The sequence below is a fragment of the Stegostoma tigrinum genome, chromosome 17 (assembly GCF_030684315.1).
Source record: "Stegostoma tigrinum isolate sSteTig4 chromosome 17, sSteTig4.hap1, whole genome shotgun sequence".
Classification (NCBI taxonomy): Eukaryota; Metazoa; Chordata; class Chondrichthyes; order Orectolobiformes; family Stegostomatidae; genus Stegostoma; species Stegostoma tigrinum.
The window spans coordinates 52,665,565-52,687,802 of record NC_081370.1 but is presented as its reverse complement, the minus strand read 5'-3'; the positions used below and the strand labels follow the sequence as shown (position 1 = coordinate 52,687,802).

The 22,238-nt window shown below is 39.2% G+C and overlaps 1 protein-coding gene across 5 annotated transcripts in view; it reads right to left on the bottom strand.

Moving 5' to 3' along the window:
* bbox1 (butyrobetaine (gamma), 2-oxoglutarate dioxygenase (gamma-butyrobetaine hydroxylase) 1) overlaps window positions 1–22,238 on the bottom strand; it is a 177,237-nt gene that overhangs the window by 87,852 nt on the left and 67,147 nt on the right. The gene's annotated exons all lie outside the window — the stretch shown is intronic.

Below are 22,238 nucleotides of genomic sequence, written 5' to 3'. Positions count from 1 at the left end.
ATTTTAAGTACTTTTCTTTTTAACAAATGATCTCTTGATTCATCTTTTTTTGCCTGAAAAGTCAAATAAAACATCTGTTTAAAATCGTTTCTGAAACTTTGCATCGCTGTCAGCTCAGAATACTGACACACCAGTACTGAAATGTTATCTTCAATTATACACGCAAATCCTGGAGTAGGATCCACACCTGCAAACCTCTGGCTCAGTTGGTTAATTTGCCAAGTCCTGATGAAAGATCATTGGCCTGAAATTTTGAATTTGTTTCACTCTCCAAAGATGATGCCAGACCTGAGTATTTTTCTTTCAAATAAGCAATTAAACTCTTCCATAATGTGAACAATGAATTCAACACAATGCTTTTTTATTCATGCCTATTCCATTCTTAACTGAAACATTTGTAGAGGGAGTCCTGGAGTCACAGACAAAGTGGAGATGACTTATTGAAAGTTCTTGATCTTGAGTTCTATCTAGGGAAGATGGGAAAAATTAGTAAAGTACCCCCATTACCTTTACATGGAAACAGTGTGAAGTGAACCCTAAAGGAGACTTTGTTTTAAAAATCTAGTTTTTTTGTAAACTTTGATTTATTAAGTCTACTATTTCAAATATTTCATGTATGTAGCTATTTCTTCCTTTCTTTTATAGGGCATAAGTTTCTAGCCATAATATGAATGTATAGTAGCTACTTTGTTTGTGAAGTGCTTTGAATAAGGCCTTGAAATAAGGTATGAAGTAAGTGCAAGTAAATAACTTAATAATGAACTGCATAAATGCAGGTTGACTGGCTGATGTTTCATAATCTCCTAAAGCAGGAGAGACTCTTACAGATACCGATTGTTGTATGCCCCCAGGTGAATCAGACAGCCACTGTGAATCCCGACTTTCATTCCTATTTAAGCGTGTAGAGGTGGGAGAATTTCCAGTTACACAAACCTAGCTTTTAAAAACGGCTGCTCATACTTCCCACTTTCGATTTGGGCATGGTTGGAAAGCCTATTTCAGGGTTCAAGCATTGTGTAAAAAGATTAAAAATAAAAGAAGAAAGTATGATATATTCTTCCAGCCCTCACGTCTCCCTCGCTCCCCTTCAGTCCTGCACACAATTCATTCCCCATCCATGCTACTTAATGAACTCTACACATAGGCCCTCATATTATGCCATCTTTGTGCCTACTTCCACCTACCACCATTTTCCCTGCCTTTACTATGCCAGTTGACCTAGTACCTAAACAGCCATAGAGAGAGGAGATAAAAATAAAGTCAACAGAATCCCTACAGTGCAGAAAGAGGCCATTTGACCCACTGACACTCCGAAGAACATTCCACCCGCCCTCACTTCGTCCTCATTAACCCCACATGGAGATTTTACCACTGCCAGTCAAAATGTGAATGCACAGTACCTACTTTGATCACTACAGGGTAATTTTTAGCATGACCAATCCGCCTAACCAGCACATCTTTGGACTGTGGAAGGAAACTGCATCACCCAGTGGAAACCTACATGGACACAGGGTAAACATGCAAGCTCAACACAGACAGTCGCTCAAGGAAGCCTGGTCCTGTGAAACAGCAAGGCTAACTGCTGTGCTACCATACTGCATTAAATGACAGTTGGAACAAGACAATTTGAGGTTTCACCAAGATCTGGACTTGGATCTATTACTTAAAGTTCTACTACTTAAAGTTCTGTATCCAGGAACATTACAGCCCGAGTGTTCTCCTTTAAAAAACATATTTTGACAGATGTTACAGATCTTGATATTTTCCAAGTTGTCCTAGGACCATATCCACACATATCCCTTAACTCTCCAAAGGTGTACCCTGGCTATCCAAATCAAGTGCACTAAGAACATGCCTGCTTTCACCCGGTTTAATTTCCGCATCAGATCAGAGGCAATTGATCATTTGAGTGGCCAGTCACCCCTGCAAAACACTCACTCACATGACCTACAAACCATCCTCCCAATCCCAACCTGATGAAAATGACAAATGCCAGATTTGAGGGCCCGACATAGAATTCTGGATGTTTGGTGTCATTTACACCTTGATGGAGAGGCTCAATGTCATGGTGAAAATATGGGTCTTATTCAGTAACTTGATACAAACATTTAAAAAAAATCAGTTTTTGCTTCAGGGTTTCTCTTTGCAGCATGATAAACATCTCATGTGATATCTTTCCACAAAATAGGCAGTAAATTCATGATTACAATACTCAAACCAGAAAGAATTTTCCTCTTTATCACATACATAGCCTTAATGTAACTGTGACTTCAATTTCTATCTTCATAATCTGCTAGTCTTTTTCTTCGATCTTCACATAATTAGGTTTATTTCTACAGCTTCCAATTACCCATTTAGAGTTTTAACCAAACACTTCTGGTCTAGCACTTCAAAACTGCACTCCTTACACAGAGGTAATCTATTTCTTAACAGTTCTAAACTGTCTCCATTCTTTAGGAGCAACTGTTTTTCACATCCAGCCTCAGCTAAGATTTCTGCAAAATGTGAAATAAAAGAGCTTTTTTGGTTGTTTTCTTAAGCCAAAGAAAAACAAGTTCCGGATCATTCTATCTAAAACCTAACACACAACTATTTAGTTTATTTGCTTGTCAAACTCAGTCAAGGAAAAGAAAATCCCATTACTCTCCACGAAGTCTCACAAGCAAACTGTGTTTAAAAAATAAACACCATGGCTGCAGAAATAATTACAATCATGGACACAGACTAAACCCACAACTCGAGATATTTATATATAAATCACCCACCTTACATCACAGTCATTGGCCTGAAACATTTGACTGATCCTGAGGCTAGACTGAATTCCATGCTGAAGTCCCAAGTCCAGGCTGCTTTTAATACCACCAACTGGACTACATTCAAACCCTTGCCTTTAAAAATCATGTTGCACCACATGTGCTGATACAGCACAGAACCCGGATTAGAATTACAACCGTAAGACTCTTAACCCTGAAGGTCCAGCCCAAAATTTCTCTGAATCAGTACAATCATCGATTCAATAACATAACCTGCAGAATCCCTTTAAAAGAAACAACACTTCTTAGTTACATAGCGTAATATTTTAGTTTATTTCAACACGTTAAACTTGTTTAAGTTCCGTTTAAACAAAAACTGACATGTTTTAAAGCACAGAAAAGGGAGGAACCATATCAGCTTTTTAAACACAGTTTATCTTTCATTCTTTAAAAATGTAATTCTACTTTAACATTTCACATGAAACTGTAAAGATCAATGTTTAATAATGGCAGGGAGGTATGGCTAGTGCTAGGTAAAGATGATCTGCGGTTCTCAAGGAAAAATTCCAAAAGGTGTCAACATTATATTTACTATGTTGGCCTGAGTCTCAAACTAAAACTCCAAAAATTGTCAGCATTATATTTACTGTGTTCCTCTAAGGTAATTTTCTGAGTGTAGCCAAGTGATCGTCCACTTCAGTAATACTTCCATCTTTGCTTCTTCTGCGAGTAAGGAAAATGATGTCATAGCAACTCAGGATTAATTGAAAGGTTGAATTTGAACAAGACGGGCTTGGCTCAGAGATTGTACTTTCTTGTTTTCGAGTCAATTCAGCAATTTTTTTATTCCCTAGAACCAGAAGAAACATTAATTAGGCTAAATTTGTCACCTTATCTCCAGTTTCTTCAAGGAACATCCTTGAGAAACTCAAGTTAGTAGATAATACTTGATTCTGTGTTTGGAAAGAACTACAGTCTGCCTGGAATTGGAACAGACAAAGGCTATTTTTAATCTTGTACAATTGAGCAGCATGTCTGAGATATATGATTTTCAATTGTCCCTTAGCTGCATTCCTCAATGTTGCCTCAGGAAAAAGCAATAAATACAACTAACAGCCTTCAAAGGAAGGTACAGAAGTAGACAAATTCAGTTCCTCCAGCCTGGTCCACCATTCGGCCAGTTCATGGATGAGCTTGCCTCAACCCCATTTACCTGTGTTTAATTCATGTAGCTTAATAACCCTTACTTAATGTAAATCATCAGACTCAAAAGCTCTAACCGACCCAATGTCCATAGTCTTTTCAGATGGAGAGCTGCAGATTTTTTTTTACCTTTGGTGTGAACAAATACTTCCTGAATACATTTCTAAATTGCAAAGCTATAATTTTAAGATCATGTCCATTCAATTCTCCATCAAAGGGTATTGTTCCTTTGTATCTACCTTCTCAAATTCATTTATTATTTTAAAGAGACTGATCTGATCACCCGTCCACATAACTTTTCAATTAATCCTGAGTTGCTGTGACATCATTCTCCTTCCTTGCAAAATAAGCAGTGATGAAAGTATTATTGAAGTGGACAATCACCTGGCTGCACTCAGAAAATTACTTTAAGCCAACACAAAAAAAATCTGTTTGTCACTACACCACTTTTATTAACTATGTTTTCCTGGGAGAAGTATAAATAGTTTTAATTTTCTGTATAGTCTCCAAATCCTTCCCCCTACTTACTGTCATCTTTCACATATTGCAGGAAAAGGTAGAAATAGCTTAGAGAAGGCATCTGTAGTGATTGGAACGTGGTTTAGGTGGACCTCATTGAGTATGAGATCTCTGACTGGAGCTATTAACCAGGATCAATCAGGGAGCCCTGGTTGACAGATATGAACAAGAATCTCAAAGTCTCCTCACTCTAGGGACTGGCTCTGAGCTAGCTGGTCAGAGTCCATGTACTGTGCATGTATAAATAATGGGCGACTTAGTGACAGGATATCAGCCTCTGTGCAGCTATTTCAGCATCAAAACAAAAGATAACTTTTACAAAATAAGTCTGCAAGGCTAGGTGGAAGGTGAGGTGAATTGGAGGGATCCAAATTCTAGGAAAATTGTAATTGTGAAGTTATTGTTCAGTGTGATACTCCAAAGGGCATATATGTGATCATTCAGGTGAGTGGAGGTGTTCTTTCACCAACCATTTAGATGCTCTTGTTGCCTTTGTTAAAATAGTAAATACTTCTGATATTGGAGGGTCAAGTTTGGGGTTAGACGGGGTCACCCTAATGACCATTGTTAGTCCTATTTAAATTTCATGAGCTAGTTTCTTGTCTCTTATCCCAAAAAATACATCTCACCTCCCAGATATCCAAGGTGGTGGTGGAGTAGCTGCACAACTTGTGGGCTCCTCAGCCCAGGAGCTTGTCTATTCTGTCCACTTTACTTTGTTTCTCTTTCTATGTTTCTTTTTAATGTTTCCAATTATTATGCTACATTATCTTTTAATGACATCGGCAGAAGGCATCTTCTCCTGGCCTAAGCCCAGCAACGAGGTGACTTCCAGCAGCCTGAAATGGCAACATAGGCTTGGTTCTGGCACGGAGGTCTCTGGGTGCAGCGGTCTTGTCCAGGAGGACCATTCTCGGCCTGGCATGGCAGTCTTGTCCCAGCGTGGAGGACTTGTCCGGGCGTAAAAGTCTTTTTCAGTGGCTTCTGAGTATTTCAGCAGCACAGTGTCCCAATGTGGAGTTCTAGTCCTGCAGAGGTTGGGCGGTCTTGGCCTGGTGCTGTGTGACAGTTTTGGCCCAGTTTTCCAGCATACCCTGAATCCAAGAGCCATTAATTGAACTGTGATGAATGTTTACTTCATTTTTCTTCTTATTTACGACTTCTATCATCAATTAAGGCTAGCTATAAAAGTTTTCACTATTTTGCTTTGTAAATACATGTGACAATAAATTGCTATTCTATAAGAGAAGCTTCGGCTCACTTCTCAATGAAGTTCACTGCTATTCTGCTCCCTTCTTTTCCTGCGACTGTTACTATTCCGATTTTCTTTTCAGTTAAATCCCTGTTTAGGTTCATTCTGCCCTTAAAAGTCGTAAGTTTTCTCCACAGACACCATCCTTGAACATCTGCCTTCCACTAACTTTTCTGTATCTAAAAGTATTTCAAAATTATGAGAGGTTTGACTACAGCAGATCACGAGAAGCTGTTCCTACTTGTAAGAGGATGAAAAATGAGATGGCATAGGTGTAAACTAATTTGCAAAAAAACACATAATGTGAGAAAAATGTTTACCACACTGCAAACAGTTAAGACCTAGAATGCTTGGAGTTGTGCTGGAGACAGATTCAACCAAGGTGTTCAAAATGATTGCCAGACTGCCAGACCTGCTGATCTTTTCCAGCAACTTCTGTTTTTGTTCCTGATTTACAGCAAACGCAGTTCTTTCGGCTTTTATTCAAAATGATCTTTTGAACTAAAGCAAGGTGCAGGGTTACTGGGAAAACCTGGGACCAGATAGTCTTATGGCTTCCTCCTTTTAGATGAGGTAGCCCAGGAATTGAATTCTCGTCCTTGAAAGTTAACAATTCTCATTCAATGTAAGGCCTGCGTTCTGCAAGGGATTTAGAAGTTCACACCCTGTGATCGGGCTCCGTTTTGTCGTGTCCTATAGAAATAGGTCATTTAAATGATAAATTATTCACTTCCTCCTTTCCAGGTTTTGAGACATCCCAACTTGAAATATTTCAGTGAATGATAATCTTCCAAAGGGTAGATTATTAAAGCAAAATTACTTGAAACATGTGATAAAGATAATTTAAAAGCCTTGGCTTGTAGGCTTGGGGTACTTGCCAAAGATGGATGGTACCATCTAACTTTGAAAATTATGCTATGGGCTAGTATTCTCAGACTGCCAACTACCAAAAACATTAGCTGGTTGTCTCTCTGGACTGCTATATTCAATGTGTCCACTCTACACATGGCCTGAGCTCACCATTTGACTTGGGGTCTGTTACAAGCTCTGAACTCCATCTTGTTGGCTGTGTCAGTGATGCTATTCCACTCACAATATTGTACTATCAAGCTGTGCTTTAACCTTCTCCAGCAATGGAAGTAGAACCCTCCTGGGAGTATATTATTGACCTCCTAAAGAAATGTGATTTGACATTCTTTCCTGATCTTTCTTGGACCTTGAACGAGAGAATGGGAATTCCTGATGAAATTCCTTTCCATTGTCTTCTTATAATACTGTAGTCACTCTTTCCAGAAAACTTAATTGTATACTTGCATTCCTACTGAAATGGCTTTACTCATTATGACATAGAGTATTGTTTGATCCTTTGCCTCTTGTGAATAAATGTGGGAATGAAATGACCTCATACTTGAAGGAATGAGCCCCCTGGGCCTTATTGTCTAATGGTTGATGATTGGGCAACTACTAATTTAAACCAAGGCAACCTGTCAGTTAAAAGTGCTGCGTAGAATTTTAGGTAATACCTGTCATGTGACTTTCACTTCCTGTGTGAATGTCCTGACTCTGCCTTCTTTGACTTCACTGAAGAAAGCAGTTTTTCCTTGGTTGTTCTTCATTTGCAATTTATTTAATTTTCTGCTTTTCAAAAATTTCTTCCCTTCTCAGTAATTTTCTCCACGGCAATTGCATTCGGTTTTTGGAGGTGGTGTATTTAAATCTGCAAAACCACTTCAAACATCCAATCTTACTGCATTAGAAACACACTGCTCTCCATTCATGGCATCTGTAGAATTGCTTTGCTCCACAATGTGAACATCCTAAAATGGCTGCTGTACCAGATTCCCATTCTCTCCCCATAGGTGAGGCCTTTTGAGTAGATGGAACTATATTGTGGCCTATTCAAGTGACTGATTCAACTGAAGCCTCTGTATTTCCTCTGGGGTAATGGCCTGATTTTTAACCCTGACCTCAGCCTCTGTCACATCCTGAATTGCTTGTCCAAAGTCAAGTCCTCCTTTGATTGTAAAATATCAGACAATTTGTCCTCACAGATTCCTTTAATGACCTAAACATGAATTAGTTCATATTTCATATTTTATTTCCGCATCAGTTATTTGGTCTCTGGTCCCCTGGTCTCTGGGATATTTGTTAAATTGTGCTCTTTCAGTTATGTGGTTCTGATTTTGGTTGAGATATACTTCAAAAGCCTTAAGGATAGACTTGAAACTTGCAGTAATTTCTTCCAACCTTTGTCTCATGAAGACATTGTCAGCTACAGGCTTGACTATGTACAGGAACATACTAACAGTTGCTTCAGCTTCTTGCCCTGCAAACCTCTTGCTGTTCAATATCACAGGAACTGCTCCTTCCACAGTTCCTGACACTGATCTCTGTATGCATGCTGCATTTTCAAAATGCTGTAGCAAGGGCAGTAACTCAACTGATGCTACCACTGTCATGGGCTTCAGTACATGTCTAGCTCTAGGTAAGTTTCTAATTGTTTTCCCTGGTCTGCTGCTAATTCTTTTCCTTAAAGATTTCATTCTGTAACTCTAACATTTCTCCAAATTGGAGTCTCCATCACTGCCACCATGGTTTGATTTGATCCTTAAGGTTAAGCTTCCAGGAGGTTTGCAACTTCGGATTCAGTCTTGCACTGCTGAGAGACTGATCTCTTAGATGTACTGTCTCCACTCTTAGTGTCCTGCACCTCAGTCTCTACTTTATCCATGTCCAAGTTATCTGACTGTCAGGAGTCCCAGCTAACATTTTTTTTAAACACACTATTATGCGTCACACAGATCTTTGTAATACAGATTTATAACAGGTCAGTCCACCCTGTCTTCTTAGTCTGGGAAGCATGTGACTGCTGATATCAATGTTACATCATCTTACATTTTATCATGTCATAACATATGCCTTCTCATCATATTGCAAACTTCTTATTTTGGCACCAATGGGATCAGGATTGTAATGCTGATTAAATATTCTGGTTGAACATGAGGTACATATAACTGATGTAAAAACACATTAGTGTTTTACTTTATTTGCAGCCTAAATCCCTTAAATAATAATGCAACTTTGTCTTAAATATAACGTACTAGCAGAAAACCTTCTCATATGCACCCTCAACTGACCGCTCAACCATTGCATAGATCGCGATAACACAGTAAACGTCCAGTCTTTCTGGTATATAATTTTTGTCGCTTTATCGCGAGAGCCAGTTCACAAGGTTCCCATTATACTGTATTACAACTTAGACACCAAAGAACGATGTACAAGCGTCTGGAAAATATATCTTGCATTACCAGCTACAAGATAAAACTGTTCAAGTTCAATTATTCAGATTTGTTTCACATAGCTGTAAAAATTGTTGTATTACAATGTTACATTCTCTTTACCTCTGCATTGCCTTTGCAGGGAATTATTACATCTCATAGTCCTTCAATAATAATTTCAGATGTTGTTTTCAAAACCTATAAAAGTTTTAATTGCCAAAATCTGGCTCTTATTTTTATTGGTCCGATTTCAAAAACTTGGCATCTTTAAGTTAGCTCCTGCTGTGGCCCTTTTTTTGACTCTGCAGTTGCAGCTAGTTTGCTGCTCATCTTGGTCCCTGCCTGCATTGTTCACACTCCAAAGTCAGCTTTCTTCGCTGTTGTTTGTGATGTTACTGTGGTTGCCATAGACTAATGGTAACTCAGACTATAGGTCTCTTGTAAGCCTATTAAACTATATTTATCACCATGAATTGTAGTAGGAGTTTCTGGCTAATGGACTCCTGAAAATGGGGATAAAAGATAAAAATAAAGTGATTAAGATATAGCTCGGTCAAACAGATAACTACAACATGCCACAATAAAGGAATTTGATACTTGCATAAACCACATTTACTTCAGAAAAAAATCTTTTAATTTCAATGTCTGCACACAAAGCATGTTGTAATATTTAAATTTAATAGCCTATCTCTGGCAACAGTACATCTAAGTCTATGTTGTCAATCTTATAATCTTCCATTAGCCAAAATCACCCGGCAGCATTTAAAATAGAATTTAAGACGAAAATACATTTTAAAGATACTTTGATATATTTCAATGGAATGAGAGGAAATTTAACCAGGGTAAGTTGGAAGCAAAGAATCACAGGTAAAATCATAATGGAACAATGACTGACCTTAATCGAACCTGTACCTGAAACATCTTTCTACATTACAAAATGGGTAAAATGTGGGATAACCAAAGGCAGGGCTCGTGGCATTTGTATTTTGATTCATCAGGAGGAAATTCGTTAAAGCTGAATTCTGAATAACAGAGTCAGATGTCTCAAGTTTTTCATTTGGTGAACCACATATGTATGACCTTGTTAAGAGGTATGTGTTGGTACTTTCGATTTTCCTACTTGTCTTGCCACCTTCTACATCTCCATCAGCATTCTTCTCAAGTTCTCCTCAACTGTAAATAACTCATGAAGCATTAATTCAGTTGTTCTAGCTCGTTGTGAAATGGGTACTTGTGTAACACCTTTGTTGAGGTGGGCAATGATTTTTCAGCTTCTCCGAGATAGTGTGGGATTTCATCTTCTGTAATTCAGGCCCCATAATTTTGTACTAATTCGAGTATGACTCAAAATGCAAGCTGGGCCGGTATTTATGTAGGAAATAAGACACTCAATTAGTCATGAGGCTGCCATTTCATTGGCTGGTACTCAATAATTTGAGGAGCATTTATTGCTCAACAATGTAATGACATGCATTCAGAAATAATAAATTTAAATGAAATTTTTTCAGTTCATAATGGACCTACATTATCCCAAATTCTGTGCTTCAAATGGACCCTTATAGGAGGTGGGTGTGTGTGTGTGTGTGTGTGTGTGCGTGTGTGTGGGTTTGGGTTTAGGTGTTTCGATAGTATACCAACAAAAGCCAGTTTCTAGCAATTAAGAAAAAGGATTATTGTTTATAAGATTTTATGAGGTTGCCAATAGAGCCCTTGAGCTCGGAATAATAAGCTTCATTCTTAGAGCCATAAAGATCTGCAAATGGATGCAATTACTAGAAACTTACAGTGATGAATTCAATCCGTAGGAGTGTCTGATTCTGTGGGTGCCCCAGTTTCTACTGCAACATTTTGGAAACATGTGCAACAGACAAAAACTTGATTTATACAAAGATAATTTGTATTTAAAAGTCTATGATCATTTGTGCCGGTTTGTTCTGGATTGCAGGAGCAGCAGAGTAATCCAGCACAAACTCCTGGCAACCGATGTTCACAGTATAGAAATTGGCATTGAAATGTGAAATCATTTGAAGTGCTAAATGGTTTTTGCAGTGACTAGAACTAAACTCTTTTGTCATTGCTGGAATTCAAATCAAAGTATTTGTAATTCTTTTCAAGTCAGTCTGTCATTTGAATTGAAGGTAATTATTTACTCATAAGGTAAAACATGCTATACAGGTGTCTTACTGGAAAGCTGTTGTACTTCAATGCAAAGTAATTGTTTTCTTAGAGATAGTAGGAGCTGCTGATGCTGGAGAATCTGAGATAACAAGGTGCAGAGCTGGATGAACACAGCAGGCCAAGCAGCATCAGAGGAGCAGGAAAGCTGACGTTTCGGGTCTGGACCCTTCTTCAGAAATGGAGGAGGGGAAGGGGATTCTGAAATAAATAGAAAGAGATGGGGAGGTGGTCGGAAGGTGGATAAAGGAGCAGATAGGTGGAGAGGAGACAGACAGGTCAAAGAGGTGGGATGGAGCCAGTAAAGGTGAATATAGGTGGGGAGTTAGGATGGCGTAGGTCAGTCAAGGGAAAATGAACAGGTCAAGGAGACGGGGATGAGGCTGGTAGGTGAGTGAGGTGGGAGGAGCGGATAAGTGGGAGAAAAGATGGACAGGTCAAGGAGGTGGGGACGAGCTGGGCTGGATTTGGGGTGAGGTCGGAGGTGGGAAGATTTTGAAGCTTGTAAAGTCCACATTGAGGCCATTGGGCTGCAGGGTTCCCAAACAAAATAGGAGGTGCACTTATTGCAGCCTTCGGGTGGCATCTGGAGGAGGCCCAGGATGGACATGTCGTCCGAGGAATGGGAGGGGGAGCTGAAGTGGTTCATGACTGGGAGGTGTAGTCATTTGTCGTGAACTGACTATAGGTGTTCCACAAAACAGTCTTCAAGCCTCCTAATTGCTTTCTTACTAGTTTTGTGCAGTTATTGCAATATGCCAAATGCCAAACCCCGTCTCGTGGAACAGTTATTTCACATGAAATCATCTAATTTGTAATATCAGTCAACTGCATTGTTCTAAACATAAGACACCAATATATATAATATACATGAATCTGTATTTAATTTCAAAACTTGAGAAGCTTTAACTGAAATACCTATGTCTTTAGAAAGACATGAAGTAAATAGTAAATGTTGCTTCTTCCTTTAGTTTCTCCCCATTTTATCTGGTGACAAAATGCTGACTGATCACTCCTTGCCTCGGCAGGCACCAACTCTAAATTCAATTCTGCTATATTTAGGTTTCTCACATTGCATCTCCTCCTTCAAAACCAGGCTGCTTGCATCTCCCTCTTCCTGGCAACTCCATCTTCACCACTTGCCTCAGTACCTCTCCTCTCCCTCTGTGGATCAGATGGCTTCAATCTCTTTTTGCCAGCCCCCTTTCCTCTCTGATGCTCCTCACTGACACCCTCTTCTACCTTTGTTCATGGGTTTTCTTCATTTGTAAGCCAATTAAATTATAGGTGCCACTTCTCTTCAATTTCATCCTCTTTCACAAATGTACTTAACCTGCATTCTTGATTGTATGAATATTTCCAACATCTTTTCTTAACCTATCTCTGGCAGTTGCCATTTTGATGTCTTTTTGCCTGACTTTGATGTCCAAACTTCTGTTTATTTCTTCCATAGTTGTAGAATTTTCTCTAGTAATTATTTGCTTTGCATTTCCTCTAGCCTTTTTTATGGGTTTGTTTATGTTCTTTGAGCTCCAACAGCTTCCACTGCTTTGACAGGCCCTTTTTCATTTGACTGAGCCTTCTGTGTTTTCTTTCTACCATGAAATTTCTTTTCTGGCCCTTCTCCTCCATGACGATCTTTCACGTGTTTCTTTGTGAGCTTTCCTAATCACATTCAGCACAGGGTTCCACCAATGTTCCATGATGTTTTATACTTCACTTGGTAGTTTCTATGACTCTCTGAATCCTTCCCTTCCCCTTTTAGATATTTCAGTTTCTACCAGCTGATGTTCTGTCTACTTCTTGGTCACTTGTCCTTTGTGCTTCCTTCTTTAGTCATACTTATCCACTGGATGGTAATGCTTGCTCATTTCTCACAGGACTCAGGTTGAAGCCTGTGACTTGCATGTCACTTTCAGTTGAGCCCTCAGTGCCATTTCGATTCAAATCAACCACTTTTTGGATTTGGTAGGTGGTTTTATAGCCAGATGCCCTTCCTGCCTCAAGCTCTCTCTGACAATCACATCTGGGACTGATCCTGATACATAAGTGTGAAGCTGGATGAACACAGCAGGCCAAGCAGCATCTCAGGAGCACAAAAGCTGATGTTTCGGGCCTAGGCCCTTCATCAGAGAGCATCAGAGATGAAAGAGATTTTGAAGCTGGTGAAGTGGGGGAGTGGAAATGGTTTGCAACTGGGAGGTGCAGTTGTTTACCGCTTCGCAGAACACCTCCACTCGGTTCGTAATAAACAACTGCATCTCCCAGTCGCAAACCATTTCCACTCCCCCTCCCATTCTTTAGATGACATGTCCATCATGGGCCTCCTGCAGTGCCACAATGATGCCACCCGAAGGTTGCAGGAACAGCAACTCATATTCCGCTTGGGAACCCTGCAGCCCAATGGTATCAATGTGGACTTCACCAGCTTCAAAATCTCCCCTTCCCCCACCGCATCCCAAAACCAGCCCAGTTCGTCCCCTCCCCCCACTGCACCACACAACCAGCCCAGCTCTTCCCCTCCACCCACTGCATCCCAAAACCAGTCCAGCCTGTCTCTGCCTCCCTAACCTGTTCTTCCTCTCACCCATTCCTTCCTCCCACCCCAAGCCGCACCTCCATCTCCTACCTACTAACCTCATCCCACCTCCTTGACCTGTCCATCTTCCCTGGACTGACTTATCCCCTCCCCACCTATACTCTCCTCTCCACCTATCTTCTTTTCTCTCCAACTTTGGTCCGCCTCCCCCTCTCTCCCTATTTATTCCAGAACCCTCACCCCATCCCCCTCTCTGATGAAGGGTCTAGGACCGAAACGTCAGCTTTTGTGCTCCTGAGATGCTGCTGGGCCTGCTGTGTTCATCCAACCTCACAAGGTTTAGAATAAATCTTTTTAACCTGTGAAAGTATCTGATTTGCATTCCAACTTAACCTGTTCCCTACATAGATGTTGCCTAGACACTTGAATGGAAATATTCCAGCCACTTCAACTGCCACCATGTCTAATGCTCCACTATTGTCAATGGCTTCCCTTCTTCTTTAAGTACGATGTACATACTCTTAGCAAGTTTTGAAGCTCTATCTCGTAATGCGGCGAACATTCATAGCCTTTGAAGGGCTTGTAGACTTTGGCCGCATACATCAGGGATTAATGTTGCTTAGCATCTGTGGAAAGCTGGACATTTTCGGAGGAACTTTAAACCATTTTATTGACAGATTATTTTCAGCAACTTAAGCACAAATACTGATGGATAAAACCAAATGTTTGGTAAAACACAGTCTCAAAATCCCAACAATACAAATATGTAATTAAAAACCTAAAACCTATAAGGCTCATGTTAACCCCTAATTGTGTAACCCATTCATTGCTGGAAATTGACCTTCATCAGTTTGTTTGCAGCTAAAACAATTTAGCATTTTCTGAGGTGATGAAAGACAAAATGGACAAGTAAAAGATTTCATTGAGAAGTATTTTGTTTTAGATGTCAGGAATAGGGAGAAACAGCACACCATGTGGTTTCAGTAAGAAATATTGAATTTTGCCTTAATGGGTCAAAGAATAATAAATATCAGTTAAACAAGCTGCACTGGTTGACAGATTAAAATCTGAGGAGAGTATAGCAGTGTCCTAAGTTGCCAAGTAATTAGCATCACATCTGCAATGCACCTGCTTTTGACATGACAGAAACATGAATAAAACTGTAACAAAAGAATAATTGTGAAAAACAGTGTAGCCTTTTTCACTGTAATCATCTTACTATTCCTCTTCTGCCTCTGCAATTAGTATTTGATCAATCAGCTTTGGAAGCCAGGGGGCAGTTGCAAAGTAAATTATTTCAGTTCATATAGAGGAATCAATATAAGTTTTGTTGTGAAATACAAGTAAGATCTTTAATTATACAACTGTTAATTTAAAAACTAGTGTATAATAGGATATTAAGTTTTACTTTGTGCTTTATCAAAAATTGCACAGATCTATTACATTGGGTTGTTTCCAGATCTACTTAAGTTTGGACCAATGGCAGGTCAGTGACATCCAAAAGACATCTCACTCAGTGCTTGGAATTACTTCACAAAGTGGTGTGTGTCATAGTTCTGCTGTGTAGGTACAAGGTAAGCATTTTTAACAGTCTCCCAGAACACTTCAAAAATGCACTGCAGATGTAAATGTTGGATTGAAAATAGCAATGGATCATCAAAAAAATACTGCAGTCATTATGCCAAAACTTTCCCACTATTTTAGCGCTAAACAAATTACTCACAGTTGCCAAAATAAATTGGTCGATTCAATACAAATTAGCCATATATGATAAAACAATTACATTTCGTTCAACTAATAACTCCCAAGTATACCCTTCTTATTGAATGGCGGGGCAGGCTCGAGGGGCCGGATGGTCTACTCCTGCTCCTGGTTCTTATGTTCTCATGTACCCAACTTTGCCAGGACCAACAACTACAGTTCTGAGGAAGGGTCACCAGACACAAAACGTTAGCTCTGCTTTTTCCTTCACAGATTCTGCCAGACTTGCTGAGCTTTTCCAGCAACTTTGTTCTTGTTCTTGATTTACAGCATCCACAGTTCTTTCAGTTTTTATTTCCTACAGTTGGTACAGTATTTGTATTTCTCACATACAATTTAATGGAAAAACATCAAGTTGACACTATTGATAAATATTGATTGTTTCATCCCAATTATTCAAACCTAAATATCTTTCTTTCATGTTCAGTTTAACAAAAATCTTTAGCTACATTATCCATCCCTTAAATATCTGAGTCGTAAGGACCTGAAAAGTTCCAGGTTTAATTGTATTCTGTGCTACACAAAATCTCAGTTTTACTAGATTCAAGAGGAGGAGGATGGTTTGACTTCTCACACTAGGCCATTAACAGGCTGTGTGTGTATCTAGATGCCCAGAATGGGTAGGATCTGGCCCATTCACATGACCCAGACAATCACTTGGTTGTCTACGTTCAGTTTCAAGATTGTTATTTGCATAGTAGTCATCCTGGTGATGCAGAGTTGCCAGCAATACCAAATGCCCCCAGAATATGAATGTAGGAACATAAGAACTAGGAGGAGTAGGCAATTCAGCCCCTCGAGCCTGCTGTACCATTTGAAATGATCGTGGCTGATCTCATCTCAGCCTCAGTTCCATGTTCCTGCCTGGTCTCCATAACCCTTCAATGCATTAAAAATCAATCTTCACCTTAAATTTACTCAATGTCCCGGCAACTGCTGCACTCTTGGGTATTGAATTCCACAGATCACGACCCTTTGAAAGAAGTAAGTTATCCTCATTTTTGCTTTAAATCTGATGCCCTTTGTCCTAAAACAATGCCCTCTTGTTCTGGATTGCCTCAGATGAGGATTCATCCTTTCTATATCAACTTTATCCATCCTCTTTAGCATCTTATAAACTGGTTGGGCCAAATAGCCTGTTGAGTGTTATGTACTCAATTAATTTCATTCAAAGTATTAGGAATGTTGATTGAAAGATTAGTTGAGGAGATGGATCTTCAATATAATTTTTAAAAATAAAGCAGAAAATAGAGAAACAGAGAAGTTTGAGGTTGGGGGAGGAAGTTCGAAGAGTAGGGCCAAGGCAGATGAAGGCCGTGCCACAGAAGTTAGAGCTGAAAGAGCAGAAAGGTGTTTTGCAGCAGGCCAAAGTCAATTGGCCCATTGGCACAAAAGTGTGTGAGGCTGCAGATGCAGAGTGGAAGTGACTCTGAAGTGATCTATAGAGATTTTAAACTCAAACTGCTGTCAGATTATTTGGTTCACAGATGATGAGTGAACAGAGCTCTTGAGCAAGTGGACCATGATGTACAAAAAGTTTTCATTGAGGTCTTGAGTCTAGGCTGGCTGATGTCATTATAAATACGATGGCTTCAGCACAGCTTCAATATTTCCACAATGACATCAACCATCCTGATCTTTAAACTCATAGCTTAATGAAAGCGCTTCTGTCTGATTATGGATACAAGAGTATAAGTGAATATTTTAACAGCAGTACATTTTTCTTAGCACCCATAGCCATGGAAATTTACTTTCAAAATAAAAGTATATACCGCAAAGTGTAAACATCCAGATTTAAATTTTCTGGAAGAAAGGCACAAAATATTTTTAACATCACTGTCACCCAGGGTATGTCTAAAACTAGAATCTTGCTTGTTGTAGAGTAACGTGCATTAACTGTACATATTTTAATATTTATTTTGCTAATTGTATTCTCAATCCATTTGTCAGTTTGAAAATCATTTGTACAAATTCATGCATAAATTGCGATAATGGAGTGGTTTTACAGCAAGGCTGGTATTTATCCATTGTCTTTTTATTCCCTGCAATGGGGGCGAAAAGTGTTCTTCCTGAGCTGCTGCTGATTGAGTGCTAAAAGGACAACGCTTTGGGTGAGGAGTTCCATAATAATAGACCGAATTTTACCAAAAATTGGCCTCAAGGAGGGCGTCCCTTAGTGACCTCTATTAAGTTATCTCATGCAATTTCCACAATTTTGTTACAAATCATGGACTCCTATGAGTCAGCAATCATGTTTGAGCTCTTCAGGGATGCTCTAAGGACATCCCTAAAGTGTTTTCAGTAACTTTCAGGCAATCTTCTGCCCTACCAAGTATCACGTAGGGCACATGCTTTGTGATTCTGATGTCAGGCATATGAATGACATGTCCCGACCATTGGAGCCTGTTTTCAATGATCAGTGTCCTGCTGTTGGCATGCTGGTTTGGAAGAGGGCACTGCTGTTGGGCCAGCTCTCTTGCCACCATATTTGGAAGGTCTTGTGAAGATGTGACTTTTGTTACTTCTCCAGTATTTTGAGATTCCTGCTATAAATTATCCAAATTTCTGAAGCAGGGATAACAGCATGATAATTATTACTCTGCAGTAAACAATGGCCTTCGATGCAGATTTGAGATCCTAGACCTCAGTCTTTTCCTCAATCAGCACATTGGAGGTGATAATACATTTTGTTATCTGCTTTTCTTCATTGAGAGGAAACTCCTAAGACAGTAAAAATGGTCCACATTTTTCAGGATCTTTCACAGAGGTGTAACGGTGCAGAAGGAGGCCAATCGGCCTGTCGTGTTTCCTGTCCTTTCCCCAAGAGTCCTGCACATTATTTCAAATAATCATCCAATACCCTCTTGAATGCATCAACTGAACCTATCTCCACCACACTTCCAGGCAGTGAACCACTTGTGTGAAAATGGTCTTTTTCTTACACCACATTTGTTATGCGTGTAAATCACTTCAAATCTGTGCACTCATATCTTGATCCCTTACAAGTGGCAACAGCTTCTTCCTATCTATTTTATCCAGCCCTTCATAATTTTGAAGCCTTCTGATTTCAGTTCCAATCTTGCCAATCTACCATAGAACACTACAGCGCAGTACAGGCCCTTCAGCCCTTGATAAAGAAAGTTTCTCATCACTCTCTATTCATCCTTCTCGAATGAAGGAATGTGTTGTAGTGTGGAGCTGCCTGGAAGAGGAACTTCACTTTCCAGAGTTTAATGAAAATTATTTTCAGATGCTTCAGAATTTCCAAATAATCAACTGGCTCCAAAGTTATCAGTGGTGTGTAAATCAGGAAGTAGCGATGCTTAATGCAGACAATAAATTTATCCTCACTGCCAGACATAAAGTACTACCAAGATTTTTGAAACTTAGTTAGAACATGTGCTGGCAACATATAAACCAACAAGGTTATTAAGAAGATAAAACTGCAACACAACTGAATTGTTCATCAGTCTATCTACATCCTGTCTATGAATTAAAAAGTAACATTTGAGTACAAAGATTAACTGTTTAATATCCAAGTAATGAGGTAAAAACAATTTCTAAAGCATTTAATATGATTTCAATCACTAGAGTCATAGAGTCATACAGCATGGAAACAGGTCTTTTGGCCCAACTCTTCCAAGCCAACCAGGTTTCCCAACTCAACTAGTCCCATTTGCCTGCGTTTGATCCACATTCCTCTAAATTTTTCCTACTTATTTACCTGACCAAATGTCTTTTGAATGTTGAAACTGTAAACAGTTGAAAATGACTTTTGTTTGTACAGCTGCCACAGGCACGACAAGCTGAATGGCCACCTTCTATGTTGTAATAATTCTGAGAATTTGTAATTCTGTGGACTCTGTTCTTGTACCTTCGGTTTCTGTAATGTTCAGACAATCAGAAGCCAAAGAATTGTTTACAAATGAAGCTAACTGAGTAGTTTGGAACTGGAAACAAATTGGAGACACTATCACACTTACAAAAAGACATGAAGGGTATGCTGTTGTTCTCCCCACAAAATATTTTTGAGCTCTTTATTTTGGACATGTGAATATGTACGTTTAAGTTAGAGAATTGTTTAACAGAAAGATCTGATGTAGTGGTCAAAAATATTTTAATGGTTGTGACAATGTTGAAAATTTAATGGTATTACAACTTTTAGGTTGTACAATCCTGCTGCAAGATTTCTCTTTTCTACCTAAAAATGACCAAAGTAAATCAGTTTGCACCACCTTCATAGTACATTTCCTTTTCGTTTTATGTCTATTTGTTTGGTACATTGATATGTATAAATTTTAAATATGCCAAATATATAACTTTCTCCACAGGCATGTCACATTCTATTTTAAGTCTAGATGACAAGATACTCAGAGGTTTGCCTCAGATGCAAAAAAAGTCCCATTATATATGTTCGGAGCAGACTGGCCCACTGTTTAATTGATATGCTTTGAGCCTTAAAAACAGGCGCGATGCATAGTAATTTCTTCCACAAAATACTTCAATTTTATTACTGTATGTTCAAAATAACAGCCTTTGATTTAAGCTGCATTTTAGATTTAATTTAGTTGACATTTGGCACTTTGAATCTTTATCTGCTCCCTCAGCTTTGGAATTTCTTTCATAAAATGCATTTCATTAAGATTTGCAGGCTAGAATTCAAATCGTACATCAAACTCCTTTCTTGCAGTTGGTGAAGTTCAATTCTGTATAAGTGCTGACTGAGAATAACTGTAAAGTTCCACCTCTGAATAACACTGTGTCAGCGTAGCAGGAAATGCCAAAACGGTGACAAATAGTGCATTGGATTAAATAACTGCCAACTGCTCTTTGTGAGAGGGGCTCACAAGACTATATTTTGTAGGTTTCAAGACTGATACTGTGTACATTCAGGAGACCATGGCCCATACAGAGAACAAAGTTAAATATAGTGCCATGCAGAATCATTATATTATGTGGTCTTATGGTCTTATTATGCCTGGAAACTTTAAAGGGTCTAAAAAGGCTCAGTATTGTAGTGCTCTGCTTACTGTTTTGTTGCCGAGAATGTGTTCCAGCTGCTTTTAGTCCTCTCATTAAAGAACTATATGTAAACTTAAAGCTGTTTTATTTCATAATACTCATGTCAAAAGCTGTGGTTCTGCTGCCTCTAGGGGTGCTGAGTTCCTCCTCAGCTGGCTTTCAGGACCTGTGTCCTAGCAACATATGTAAATATTGTTACTGCAAGAGGAGGCTGCTACCTTTTCTGACTATGGGTATGTTGAGCACATAGTTTACCAGTCTATGGCCTAGCAATCTGGGATGGAATTTTCACAGTCCTTGAGTGGCATGGATAATGGTAAGCAGTTTGGAGAATACAGTGAGAATGAAAAATACCTTGTTCCCAACACCAGAACAGAAAGTCAATTTTCGCTGTAAGATTTTAATGCCTGGATGAGAATCTTGTAAGTAAGTGGCGAGGATCTTATTTGCATGAATTTGCATCTCATTATTTCTCAGTTTGTGGAGCACAGAAGATCACTGACCTTCTTTCACCATTGCTGGGAGTTTTCTTTCACACTGGAGACAGCACTGATTCATCTAAGCCTGGGATGTCTGGTGCAGCGGCCTTCTTTGGAGGTCTGGAGAAAGAGGACAACATTCCTTTCCACCATCCTGTCCACCAAGACCTAAATGTTCTTGGTGGCAAAGAGGAGTGCTGCCTTCCCTTTCCCATCAATTTGCTCAGTGTTATTGGTGGACCGTGATGGCCAGGTTATAGCTTGCAGTGTTTGCAATGCTGTGGAACTGTGATTTAAATGTGGCACCCACGGTGTGATCACCAGATGCTCCTTGCAGCAGTGAAGCCTTCCACCTCTGCTATTGCATGATAAAAAAAAGCAGGGGTGTATAATTATGTAAGAAGACTATGTGAGAAAATTTGTTCTGAGCCATGGTCGGAAACCCTCTAAGAAACTCCTCAAACATGGCACCAAGCTAAACAACGGTAAAATTCAGCCTTCATTTCACCATTATGGACTGCATGAACTTTTCTTAATCGTTGGAAGAGCACGCGCCAGAAATAAGCACAAAACATTACTTTCAAACATGTGCATGAAAATGGACATACTGTGTGTTTAATTGTCTAGCTTACTTGAATTCTAAAGAAGTAATTGTATTAAACAAAATCGAAGTTACTTTTTTCTCACATTCTGTGCATGCTCAAATTGCTGCTAGCTACACCATTGAGTTAGGAAGTTCTTTGAAAAAGTCTTTATACTAAATGGTGTATTTCCATTGCATTTTAAAACTATGACATAATTTTCCATTTTGCAAAATCTGTGAATTTACAAATGTTTACATCTGATTTAGTTCGTAATGATGTTTTATAATGCCTGATAATGAAAGGCTGGTACTTCAGAGATAGCTGTCTTCGTTTAAGATACACGCCAATGTACCCGTGGCTCATTTAGCAAACTGACTTACAGTCTTCTTTAAAATAGTGAAACCTAAACTCAAAGTGGCAATAAAAGTATTACAAGCAACAATTGGACATACTAATCATACACTGTATCGTGACAAAGTTAATACCAACCAGGCAAAAACCCAATGTGCTTTGTCAACTGTCTGTGCTAATGTTACTCAGCCAACCACAAATATTCCCAGAAATATAAAATAACTTAGCCAGTCATCTCTTGGCAAGAAGAAAACACTATTGGAAGCTTTCTCATAATTACAATTATCAAAGTTCAACAAAATTATCCTCAGGCACTTTCAGA